General features: G+C 39.9%; 1 protein-coding gene across 3 annotated transcripts in view; it reads right to left on the reverse strand.

Annotated features, from left to right (window-relative positions):
- chst8 (carbohydrate (N-acetylgalactosamine 4-0) sulfotransferase 8) overlaps nucleotides 1-12,461 on the reverse strand; it is a 210,049-nt gene that overhangs the window by 181,071 nt on the left and 16,517 nt on the right. Inside the window, exon 1 of one of the 3 annotated variants that reach the window (XM_033626080.2) lies at nucleotides 1,555-1,632. The exons of the other annotated variants lie outside the window; for them this stretch is intronic. The gene's annotated coding sequence lies outside the window, so the exon portion shown is untranslated. Of the gene's footprint in view, nucleotides 1-1,554; nucleotides 1,633-12,461 lie in introns of those variants that run through there. 3 annotated transcript variants of the gene reach the window in all.

Here is a 12,461-nt window from a genome sequence, read left to right on the forward strand (position 1 = left end):
AATAGTGCATCGTCAGCTCTAACCTCACCAAGAATTCTTGCCGTGCTGGATCTCGGCTGCCTCTCTAATTTAAGACATGATTCATCCATACACTCTTAGCATGACTCTGCAAAAAAGTAAGGCTTACAAAAACTTAAGGCACAGTCACCAACTTTGGAAGAAACTTACCAAAAAAACTCAAAATGGAAGCAGAAAGGGGACATTTAAACCTTTTATAAAACTTGATTGAATCCAGAAATACTTCATCAAATTTGCTTGTACATCGTTCTCAGCAAAGAATAGCTTAAGGTCATCCTCAAACCAAAAAGAGGTTCAACCTACCAAATTAAAAACCTCAAGATGTGCCCGTTAACTTGAAGAACACCAGCTAGTTTTTAAAAAAGACAATTATTATTTCCCGGCTACTCTACAGGCTATAAAAGAGGGACCCAGTTGACATTAAGAACTCAAAGCCAGCCGGGATTACTTTAGGTTTGATTAATGGACATTAATATGCTCTGTGAAAGAGCAGCGGATAAATCAGCCTGATTATACCTCCGCGAATCGGTCCCATATTTTACCGTAAATCACAGGATTAGTGCACATTATTGGACTTTCCACCTCGTCTTTGCTCTTTAATTGTGATGACAGAAATATAGTAGGCCTACTTTTCAATTGACCAGCACTACATCAATCATCGTTTCAATCAGCATCATAGTCTGAAATGATTTGCAGCATGTTCTCGGATGTTAACACAGAAAAACAGTTGAGATTATACGGATGGTTGACTTTATTTTACAATATCTTCTTTGTTATTACCTATTTCATAGAAAGAAAAACAAACTACATTTAATATACTGTAGATGAAATACAACTGGGACAGGTGTCAGGTGAAGGATAGGAGAAAAAATAGAAATAAAACTGTGAAGCCTGGTGATAACTATGAAGCTAGAATACCCTCAAATAACACTACTAACACCCTGAGGTGGCTTCATTACTTTTCTAAAGACAGCAGTGGAGAGTTATTCAGTATATTTACTCAAGTACTAAACTTAAGTACAATTTTGAGGTACATGTATTTACTTAAATATTTCTATTTTATGCTAGGATACTTTATACAGTACGCCACTACATTTCTAAGGAACATATTGTACTTTTTACTCCACTATATTTATTTCAAAGCTGTAGTTACTAATAATTTTGCAGATTTAGATTAGTAATCCAAAATGTAAGTAACAAATGAAGCATGATTAGAAATTAAGCAGCCCTGTAGTATATAGATTTGTAAAAAAAAAATAAAAAAAAAACCATATATCAATTATTTTTCTATTAACAGACATGGGCAGTCTGAACATACAACTGATTATCAATTATTTGTATAGGCCCTCAACTGTCCTCCAATTAACCACAAAAGACAATTACACAAAAGTAAAAGTAAAAGTTAAAAAAAAGAGCTATGAATATCACAACGCTGGAACAAGCATTAATAGGGTTATCTGCCACTATCACCGTATAGTAAAGCTTCACCAAGGCAGCCAACACAAAGCTGTACAGACAATAGGGCTATTCACCTACCTGGCTTTTCCCACTGTGCTCCTACAGATTGTCACAAGCAGCTGAGAGGGAGTGCACACCTTACTGATGCTAAGCTCCTCCGCAAATGTCACCTGAAAGATCTACTGTGGTCATTTAGCTGCTCCTAGCACGCACCTGTTGTACACCCCCCATTGTGGGTGTGTTAGTTTTGGGTCACTTAGCTTACTGCTTGCTGGTGCATTAAATCGGTAACTGATTAAAACAGCCTCTCTTTTGTAAAACTATGCCAAGACACAACAATGCTAATTTTAACCATACCATTTAATGGAATAATGGTTAATGTTACTGCATTGTTTTGCATATTTTGTATCGTTCACAAACTGCTGATAATTGCTCCATTGCCTCCCCCTGACTCAGGCCTGGGGGGGTGGGTGGGGCCAAGAGAGACAGGTCCGGTTGCAGCTAGAAGGGAGTTCCTGTCATGCTTGAAGCATCCGCCTGTCTACCATCAATGCACAGGTTGTTCTGGCTCATACCACTGTTTGCTATTAAGTCATTGTAAAGACACACAGCAGACAACAGTAAACCAAGTCAAGATGAGCTTTAAGTAAAGGGCAATAGTTGTCTTATGCAGGCTTTATAAGAACATGTGGATGGTCATGGTGGCAGTTCATGCACACATATCACAAATTTTAAGATGCAATAAGGCTGGTCCTGCACTTATAGAAGGCTGGGATTCATTTTTTCTCATTTCTTTTCTGTTAAAATGTACTAATTCACAATAATTTATCAGTTATAGGTCTGGGTCCTGATAGGACGATGCCTGGGTCCTGACCTGGGGATGGAGCAAGATGGCAGGTTAACAGAGGGGATGCATTTTGGTCAGTTTGCTATCAAGGGGGGTTGGCATCCCTCCTTATCCCTCCTCTAATCCCCCTACTGGCTGCCAGCATTACATTAGTATCAAAGGATATTGAATTGCTTGCTAGCTTTGTTGTTGTTGGGCCCAAACCCCCCATGACTCCCAGGCCTTGTCCTCCTGTTTTTTAGGTGAAAGTACAGGGGGGTTGGACGACCTGAGGTTGATGTGAAGCATAACAAACATAAACAAAAGCACATGCTGGATGCAAATTATATCTTTAAAAACCTACTTGGACAGTAATAGTATATAAAGTAAAGACATGATTTAATGACAGTCTGTCCAAAAGTTGTTGAGATATTTCACTAGATACCATAAATTTGAATCATATGATGGCGGTAGAGGAAAATTCAGGGGATCAGCAAAGTCCATGGGATTTGTCCTCTGAAGACCGTAACTGCCTGTACAAAGTCCATTCAGTAGTTGCCTTACTATTTCATCTTAGACCAAAGAGGAAGACAGACTGATAGAACCTCTCTTGAACCATGCCGCGAGCATAGCTTAAGATCTGAACCATCTCTTTTAGATAATTCTCTTTCTTTTGCACCTCTCCACAGACACAGTCACTATTACATGGCGACATGATTGCTGTGTAGTCATAGTATTCATGTATGACAGAGGAGTAAAAAGAAAAAAGGTTCAGCCAAGGATCAGAGTTTTTTTCTCTCAATAAACAAGAGGGGAGTGTTTTCTGTGCAAGTACAGGGGGAAAGATATTGAAGTGGGGGATGTGATTACAGTGAGACTTCACAGGAGACTGCAGTTCCCGTGGTATAACCCCGCTGTTCAAAAGTACAGTGCCTTGTTTTTCTGAATTGCATTTGTTCCTTAGATGTGAGACTTTTTCATTACAACAAATGAAAACTCACCAGATCAAATCATGGATTATGGATGCAGGTGTTGCTGGGGCAACTTGTGCATGTTCTTTTTTTTTCTTTTCTTTTTTTAGATGAGTGGTAAATGCCATTTCAAAAGACATTTGCTGCATTAAAGGGACATTGTGTGACATTTTCAGTTGTTTATTGGCAAAAATCGATGTCTGCATAAATATGTCATCATTGGTGTATTATTACCTCCACCAATAATCTGACTTATTCTCGTAAAAGGAGAATTTAGGATTTGTTTACACATTGTGCGGGTAAGTCGTCTGGGGGGTTCCATAACGTTTCGCCATCTGTATTCTTGAGAATACATCCGCCAGCAAGGGACATACAGCCCCGCCTTCGGCATTTTTGTTGAGAGCCAGGCCAGCGCTGCCTGACTGAGAAGCCGAAGGAGAGGAGCAAGAGGCGCTTCGCTACTACCCCGGCACTACTGCAGCATAACAAAGTCCCACTCTTTGAGCATAATGCAGGATCATGCATATGCAGCGTCACGGGAGACGGAATCCTCGTCGCCAAGAAAGCATAGAAGGGAATCAAAAAGGCAACGTGACCGGCAAATTCAAAATAAGAGGGTCAGCATCAGGGTAGCCTTTCCCAGGTGGAAATAGCTGCTGAAGGAGAAAGATAATGCAATCACAGCTAACAGCGCAAACAGCTAACAGAGGCGCTGGCTTCTAATGGCTGTTAGCGCCGCAGTGATGCGAGGAGAGGGATGAGGTGTGTGAGGTTGAGCCACTTGTCAGTTGTCAAAAGACAAGACGTGATTGGTTTGTTTCGATTTACACCTGCCCCAACAGTCCTACGTTGTAAACACAGCCAGCATGGTGAGGAGGGGGTTTGTCAACTCACGTCACGTGTGTCTGTGTAGGAGCCTGAATGAATACTCCATGAAGTATCAGATGACATGGTTTCATCAGTGTTATCATAGCTTTTTAGTACACAGCGGCTACCGTGTTTAATACGCGTTTAAACAGTGAGGTGCTAGAGTTCACTATCCGTTTGAATTCAATATATGATTTCAACGTTAGATGGGAGAAATTCCTACACACTGTGGCTTTAAAGAAGGATATTTTCAAGCTATGCTCAATAGTTTGACTTAGAAATTGACCTTTCCCAGACAAGTTACTACACAATCCGCCTTCCAGAGGTCGAAAGGCATCTTGGCAACAGGTGGGACAGTGTTTTATTTAATTCTGCAAGAAAATAATGTGAGAAAAGCCAAAATAATAAATGCTGATATTAATGATGAACAATTTATGAACAATACTTGCAGTTATCGATCTGCAGTCAGCCATACATTACAATAGTAATATTCATCTGAAGATATAAAAAAATAAATTGAGCTGATATGATCTGCACCACTGCTGAAAACTCTGTGGTTAAAAATGTTAAAATCAAAGTTTATGTGCAATGACGTCTATAGTGGCTTTCTGTGGCATTATGTGACACTAGAACAACAAAGCTGTTTATGTGTGATGTTTCTCAAACTGTCGTATAATATTCAGTAATGTTTCCTAATACCGTGGTGTCACTGAAATGTGCCTCCATCTGCTGTCAAGCCTTTCCTAACTATCCGTACACACAAACAAGAAGTGCTTGCCAATTAGCTGCCCCATCACTCTTATTTCCTTTGTGAAACCCATGCAAACACTATGTTTTCGCCACCATTAGCTTATTCGTGTTGTGAAAGCACCAATTGAACCTACCATTTTTCCTGGCTTGTCAAATATCAACTCCTCTTGTTGTCTAAACTGCGATTAGGTTCTGGCATTAGGGGTAATAAGGTAACTATAGGCCCATCTTTCTCCCTAACTCTACTTTTTCCAACTATGCACTCCTTTTGTTTTGGAAAAGTATGTAATTAAATCTCTTTGTGCACAGAGCCTATTTGCATTTGGAAATCCATTCTCATTTCACAAAGTTTCAGGAGAGCAGACAGCAGACAAGAAAAAGTATCTGGTAGAAGGTGGCCAAGACCTCGGCCGTAACAGCACAATTTCAGTTTCACTGGCTGAACATCTGCCAGGACGTTTGCAGTATTAACTCAGGGTTACTGAATTCACAGTTTTGTAGTAAACTGTGAAAATGACAAAAAAAAAGAACAAAAAAAGATTTCTTAATAAGACTTTCTTTACCAAAAGTAAAGCTAAAACAATTACATCAAAACTTAAGCTCTGCAGTTTCATTCTAAGGGTAAACAATATTTGCCACCACACGTCCTGTCGTATTGACGGTCTGCTGTGCCTCTACCAGTAAAAGTACTCCTGCCACTTTGAAGCACGCTGTTTCAAAGCTCTTTAAAAGGGCCCGCTAGACTTGAAACATATTCACTTTCCCTCTTTCTGTTTTATCTGATTTCTACTAAAACAAAGTCCTGTCAACTTAACTGACATGCCGATAAAGTATTGAAGTCTAGAGTGGAGCTTCTGCTGACATGCTGTAAGTGGACACGTGTCACCACAGTACACTAGTACTGAGCCCACAGCCTGTTTTTATGAAGTCAGAGGTTCAAACATCAGCAGGATCATAGAGCATACAAAACAGGCAGGCAGGTAACAAAAGCAAGTTTGTGATCAAGAAGGTGCTGGTTTGATTTCCTGAAGCAGCTGTGAAAGTTTGGCCGGGGAAAGGGAATGAGTAATGTTCTGCAAACCCTCAGTAACTGTTCACAAGCCAACAGTGGCAGTGGTTGGCAGCTCCCAGGTGTGAACATCTACTGTATACCTGAATGAATGATGAGGCAGCCTGTGCTGTAGCCTTCACTCTCTATACGACCGCCCTGTCTCCCAGAAAACATGTTTATAAACTACAAATGTGCCAAGGCAAATAGATTTAGCAGGAATAGTATTGCCTCCTGCACAAGTTTGGTAAGGTTTATGCACAAAAACAACTTGGTTGCGTTAAGGGAAAGATCATAGTTTGTGTTAAAGTAAGTACTTAATTAAGGTCAGAGAAACATTGTGGTTTGCGTTAAAATGCCTACATCATTAAGGTAGGGGGAGCTTCATTGTCATGGTTACAATAATAAACAGTTAAGATTCAAAGACAGTTGTGGTCAGGAATTAAAGAAACCAGAGTTGACTATAGGAGACAAATAGCAATCTCCTATGTCAAAGTTGCTTGTCTATAACACAATCAACTTTCTTTGCCACTGTCATAACTACTACAGCTGCTAGAGGGCGCTGTTACCTGAACATAGACTGTAAAATGGATGTAGCCACCATGACGTCACCCATTGGTCTGAGGAGTCCTGTTTTCAAGCCGTGAGTTTTGCATTTTTGTAATCAAGGGGAAATTAGCTTTCGTTTTTCAGACCAGGCTGTAAACAAGTTGGGCATTTTAACATGGGGCTCTGTGGGGACTGACTTGCTTCTAGAGCCAGCCTCAAATGGCCATTCCAGTAACTGCAGTGTTTGGCACTTAAGCGCAGACCTCATTTTTCATCCCCCGAGGCTGCCGCTTGACATAAAAGTCTCACGTTGGGACACATGCTGAATAACTCTGTTATTCTTGGGACGACAGTTTCTGCCTGGGTTGTTTTTCATCAACATAATGAGGAAATGCCAATAATTAAAATACAGCAAGTCTCAAAATGCTGATATTGAACATACCTGCATATTGTCATCTGACAGTGTATGTCATATCTTGAAAAAAAAAAAGTCATATGTTTATCTCAGCTATAACATATGTGGGCACTCACACAACTTGGTTAAGGTTGGAGAAACACTGATCCTAGGTGAATATTTAAAAAAATCAGCTGTGTTTTGAAGCACAAGACACGATGTGTTTCTTTCGATGCTTTGTTCGTGCTTTGTTGTAAAAACCTAAACATGTCTGTGGTATTTTAATACACTGCAACAAAATGAGGCATGGCATCATTCCTTGAAAACTAGGTTACAAGGTGGGATATAAAGATGTTAACAATATTACAGTAAATGTAAAATGATAATATCAAGTTAATTTAAACATGGATAATAAAGTTTCTTGGCCCAGCATGCAGCCCTGCTGTACCTGCTTTAACACCAGGCTTAAATTACCAAAGCATAATTGCCTCACATCTGATTAGGAGCTGATTAACAGTAGCTGAATGCTATTGTAAATTATTAATGGTTGCATAAATGGATCATTATACGTATTAAACAGCGCAGGCAAGAGTTTACTTATCACAGTCATTTTGAAGACATCAACACTAAGCTTACAGTCAGACACTAATGCTGGAATCCTTAATCTTAAATATTAATAGCCACCCTTCATTAAAATTTAAAGCACAGCACTTATGTTGAGAGAATAATATTCTGCTGCTTAATGTGCTAAACAGCAGGTGTGTAGCATAACAAGACGCAAGGAATTAATTCCACTGGCTAAGTCTAATAAACAACATGGCTGAAAGCTTATGGCTCATTGCAAACTTGAATTCAGTTTTTCCCAATCTTATAGCCAGAGTTCTGCAACTTGGGAGCAATCCACTTTAACACAGCATGCTTCTTGTTGGAAATTGGAAAAAAAAAAACTTGGCCAAAAATACTGCTGCAACAAATTCTGCCAACAGTTGACCGATTCTGCCTACAGCTGTCAAATGACAAAAGGTCATGAGACAACTGTGGGAAGATTCACTTATTTTTAGCAGTGTTGTATAAGCGTTGTGGATTTCTTCAGATTTTAATGCCAAGACCATTAAGTTGCATTGCAGTTTTTTCTACATGACTCCTATTAGTGGTAACTATTTGCATGCAAATCCCAAGACAGAGCAAAACATACGGTTTTGTTGTCCGTTAAACTGCTTCATCAAAGTCAAGAAAACCATTTGAACTCATATTGCTGTAAGTCCTTATAAAGTCACAGGGGGAAGCTGCCAGACAATTAAATATGCATCTACAGTGTAATGAACTCTATGATTTTTTATTTAAGATCTTCAAGTATTCAGCAGGTGAATTCTTCCAACCTTGAGATCTTGAGACTCATCTCATATACAGCATGCATTTTGCTCCAAGGAAAGACTACAGCTACTCTGAGGCTGTGTAGCACGGAGAGTATAACTTAACATCTGACAGGCATGATGTAAAACATAGTAGTGTCATGCAGTTTTCACATGGGGGGGTTTTGTATGGAGGAACACTGATTTCAGTGACAGCTTCCTATCATGTATTTACCAAGCATCCAGTCTGCATTTCATTGCAGGTCATTCTTTCTCAAATCTTATTCAGCAGCAAAAAGTTAGCGCAGTACAGAGCTGTAATCTTCTCTCAGTATTTCTCTCACACACACCAGCTGTGAGTGTGATAAAAGCTCAATGAAGCAAAATTGAGAAACTTGCAATTTCTCTGTCTGCCATTTGACATCTAACAAGAGGTAAGAAAGGATGGTGGTAAAATACACGGGATCTTCAATCAATACAAAGAGAATTTCATCATTCAGTTCAAAAGCTAGAGACAGCCCGTTTCAAGATCTGTTTAAGGGCTTATTAAGAGAGTATCCATGCCTCAACTCTGAAACACACTATGTCCAAAATGTAGGCTGAAGAATTTGCATTTGAAGCGAGCTGACTGAAAAACTTGCAGTACAAAGTGAAAACTAACCAGTTCAGAGCACTTTTTCAGCCTGTGCAAATGTGCACTTAATGTTCAACAGGTACACGGTAAGAATTGTGACAACTTGTGGCAGCATAGGCTTTTGGGAGATCAAAGTGTCTAGCTGGAGTAAGATGACCAGCTGGAAGCATCACAGCGGCCTTCAATGCAGGCTTGAAACCTTTTCCCTGGTAAATACATACTCGCCCCCACCTTGCCCCCCCCCCAAAAAAAACCTTTAATCTTTAGTCACCATATATACAGCCTCCCTGTGAGCAGATGACAGGAAATAGACACTGATGTGATTTCCCAGGCAAGGAAATCAGGTAAGTGCACTCATTAGTCATATGAGGCTTCCTGCAGGGTCAAAGAGGGCAGAGATTGTGGGTAATTAAACGTGGTAAATGAAACACTAATTGAATGAGCGACCCGCTGCCTCTGGTTCTTGTTTAATCATATGGAGAAGCAGATAACAAAAACAAAAAAATGGGATTCATTTTCTTTCAAGAGAGAGGATGTAATTATGGTGGGGCCTGAATTGATCACTTCACAATAAACATTAAATAACAATCAAGGTAGATGTGTTTGTATTGACTCAATTAAAGAAGAAATCTCGGAAATTGAATGATTAACAGCTTAAAGGTAAATTACACCGTACTTAAAGTGATCAAATTCGTACACGATTAATTATAAGGAACTTTTTAACGATTAACTGCAAATAACGAATCATGATTAAACACATTAGCTCAGTGGTGAATACAGTGCTTAATAAGCACACTTAATATTTTGCCCACTTTCAAAAATTACTTTCAGCAACATGGCACTGTGTGAACAGATTTCTGTAAAACAAATTACTGTGTGTCAGTGTTATTCACAGTCCAACCTGAAATCACTGTGTGTCAGTCTTTGTTCCTGGCTTTGCTCACCTGGGAATTTATTGGCTTGATGTATTAGTTTGATCTAGTTCAACCCCGACTTCAGAATAAATGTTGGCATTGTAGGTTTCTGTATTCACTAATGTAACATTTGTACATTTCATATGTATTAAATATGTTGAGACTTTAGGTTGCAGTTTTTAATTCAATGTTGTGTCAGTGCTGTGATTAATGTGTGGTTGGCTTATGCACAATAATTACTTGGTAAGGGTTTGAAAAAACATCATTTTTTTGGCTAAAAAATACACTGCTTTTGTTGCCAAAAAAACACAGCACCCGTTGCCTCATTGAGAAATACCTGTTTTCATTGCCACAAACATGGCTGGAAATGTCACTGGTTTTGAATAGTGGTCTGCTGCTTGGCAGCCGTCTTGCGTAGGTGTCAAGGCATCCACCATCCCGTCCACCTCCTGATGAGAAACTAAGCTCTTGCCATGATCCATATAAAATGTACCAATGTAACAGTTACATTTGTACATTTGCAGAAGCATACAATACAAAATTTTATTCTGGCCACTGGGCAGGCAATTAGACCCCATCATGACATCATATTTTGAGGAGGTAGTGATGCCATGAGCTGTATATCCCCCTACGCCCCAGTGATGAAATCTAGATACTGGTGGTTCTGAAGAAGGAGTTATGGCTGAAGATCTGAAAGGTTAAGATGTGGAGCGGAGCTTCTGGATGAGCTCACTGGAAGGACCAACCGGGCAGACTGGTTGCGATGGCGACCAGAGGTGATTGGGATGGGAGAGGGTTGCACCGATCGAAGACTGAAATGATAACTGACAGCAGGAGAGACAGGAACAGTTTTACACTTTAACAGTAGCAAGATGATTGGCTCACAGAGGTCGACGCAAAATCTGATTGGTTTAATTGAAAGGGTGAATGCCCTCAGTCAGCTGATGGAGTTGAAAGTGGGAACAGAGAGTGTATAACAAATAGAATATTATTAAACTGACTCTAAGCTTCATTAGACTGACTCAGTAATTTGTCGAAAGATTGCAGTATGTTTTTTTGATACAGGGATCAGATCTATTTTAAGACACTTCTAATATATTTTTTAGCAGATCTGACATGCCCCTGTCTTACACTGTTGTACATAGCCACCTCATTGTCTGCATTCCTATTGCAGCATCATGATGTGAACTGTACATGATCTGCAATTGTACTCTTGTAGACTAAACTGCACTTGAAATGCAAACAATGGCAAGTTATTGCTATTGTTGCATGATGATTACTACATTTACAGAGAGCGAGTGTGAAGTAAGGGCTGATTAGGAGTTTCTGAATTGTATTTTTTTGAGACATTTTGTCTGGATAAAGATGACTGTGGGGCGTTGATGAAAAGGATTTGATGCATTAAATCAACTCATCTTTCAAATCTCATGAATTATTTTCTCGCATATACAATACTTAACGAGCAGCAGAACATTATGGATCAGCAGCCCGTTTCATTTCTATACTTTTTGTAGATCATTATACAAAGCTCAAAGTTCGAAACTTAACATAGACTTGGGAAGGTGTGTTTTGATTTTACTGTAAACTTGCATTAATTCTCTAATTGGTGTTTCTGCCTGATTGCTCTATGAGGGAATGATCAATCCATTTGGGCCCACCTACAGTACAAATTAAGACCTTGCTGCTGCCTCCAGAAAGACCAGACTGCGTGCCAAGTCTTTACTGACAAGCTTAGGCAAAATAAATTAGTGTAATTAACTTGGGCAGCTACACTCTGGCCTAATTGATCAGCACCCTGGCATCTGGGCATGTGCAGTTCCAGAAGAGTTAACATTTTAAGAACCCCACAGTGGAGCGAGAAGCTGGCAGCAAGCATGGTAATGCCCTTGATTCTGGGTTTTCCAGGCACCATGCTGTCTTCGGACTTACAGAGCACATGGTCCGGCATCAGCCTCTGAACCGGTCAGCTTGTCAGCCTGAAAGCAAAGGCTGCTCCTCACCCTTCAGGTCATTCTGCATCCTCCTCACTTTTACAGACACACCCCGATGAAACCTGCTTCTCCTTAACCATTTTTTTTTTCAGCTCCAAGATAAACGAGTGTTGTCACTGCTCTGCACATAGTACCGTGGCAATAAGGGTAGTATCTCTGGAAGAAATACTGGCATCCCAAGCCGACCCCTGAGCATCGGTGTCCCCAAATAACATTCTGTTTTTATTCCCCAATTCATCAGCCTGGATCCTGAACTGAACTGAACAAGTCCAGGTGGCAGGAAAAAAATCAACAGTTAATTTTAAACTTCTGCACTTCGGACTTGGCACGCAGCACTTTCACCCACACTCACCGATCATGATTAATAGCCGGCATATTTTCATCCACTCTAACTTGCTTTTGATTCACTTCCCAAAATACAACAGCCACTACAGCAACGATTATACTGCATGTCAGGCACTTAACCAGACTGCTAGTACACAAATCTATTTGAACTATGATTTCCTGATAGAAATAGCAATGCCTTCTTATTTTCACACCAGGCATGTGTGTAATTGGTTCTCTATTGTCTCGTTTGTGGTTTGGTAGCACTTTACAATAGAGAACACAAAACTGTGAGTAATTACGAAGGAGTAAGTAAGGAACAAATCAGTTCAATTAAAAGCATTTATTGTGTTGTAAAACACTGT

The sequence above is a fragment of the Epinephelus lanceolatus genome, chromosome 2, assembly GCF_041903045.1.
Source record: "Epinephelus lanceolatus isolate andai-2023 chromosome 2, ASM4190304v1, whole genome shotgun sequence".
Lineage (NCBI taxonomy): Eukaryota > Metazoa > Chordata > Actinopteri > Perciformes > Serranidae > Epinephelus > Epinephelus lanceolatus.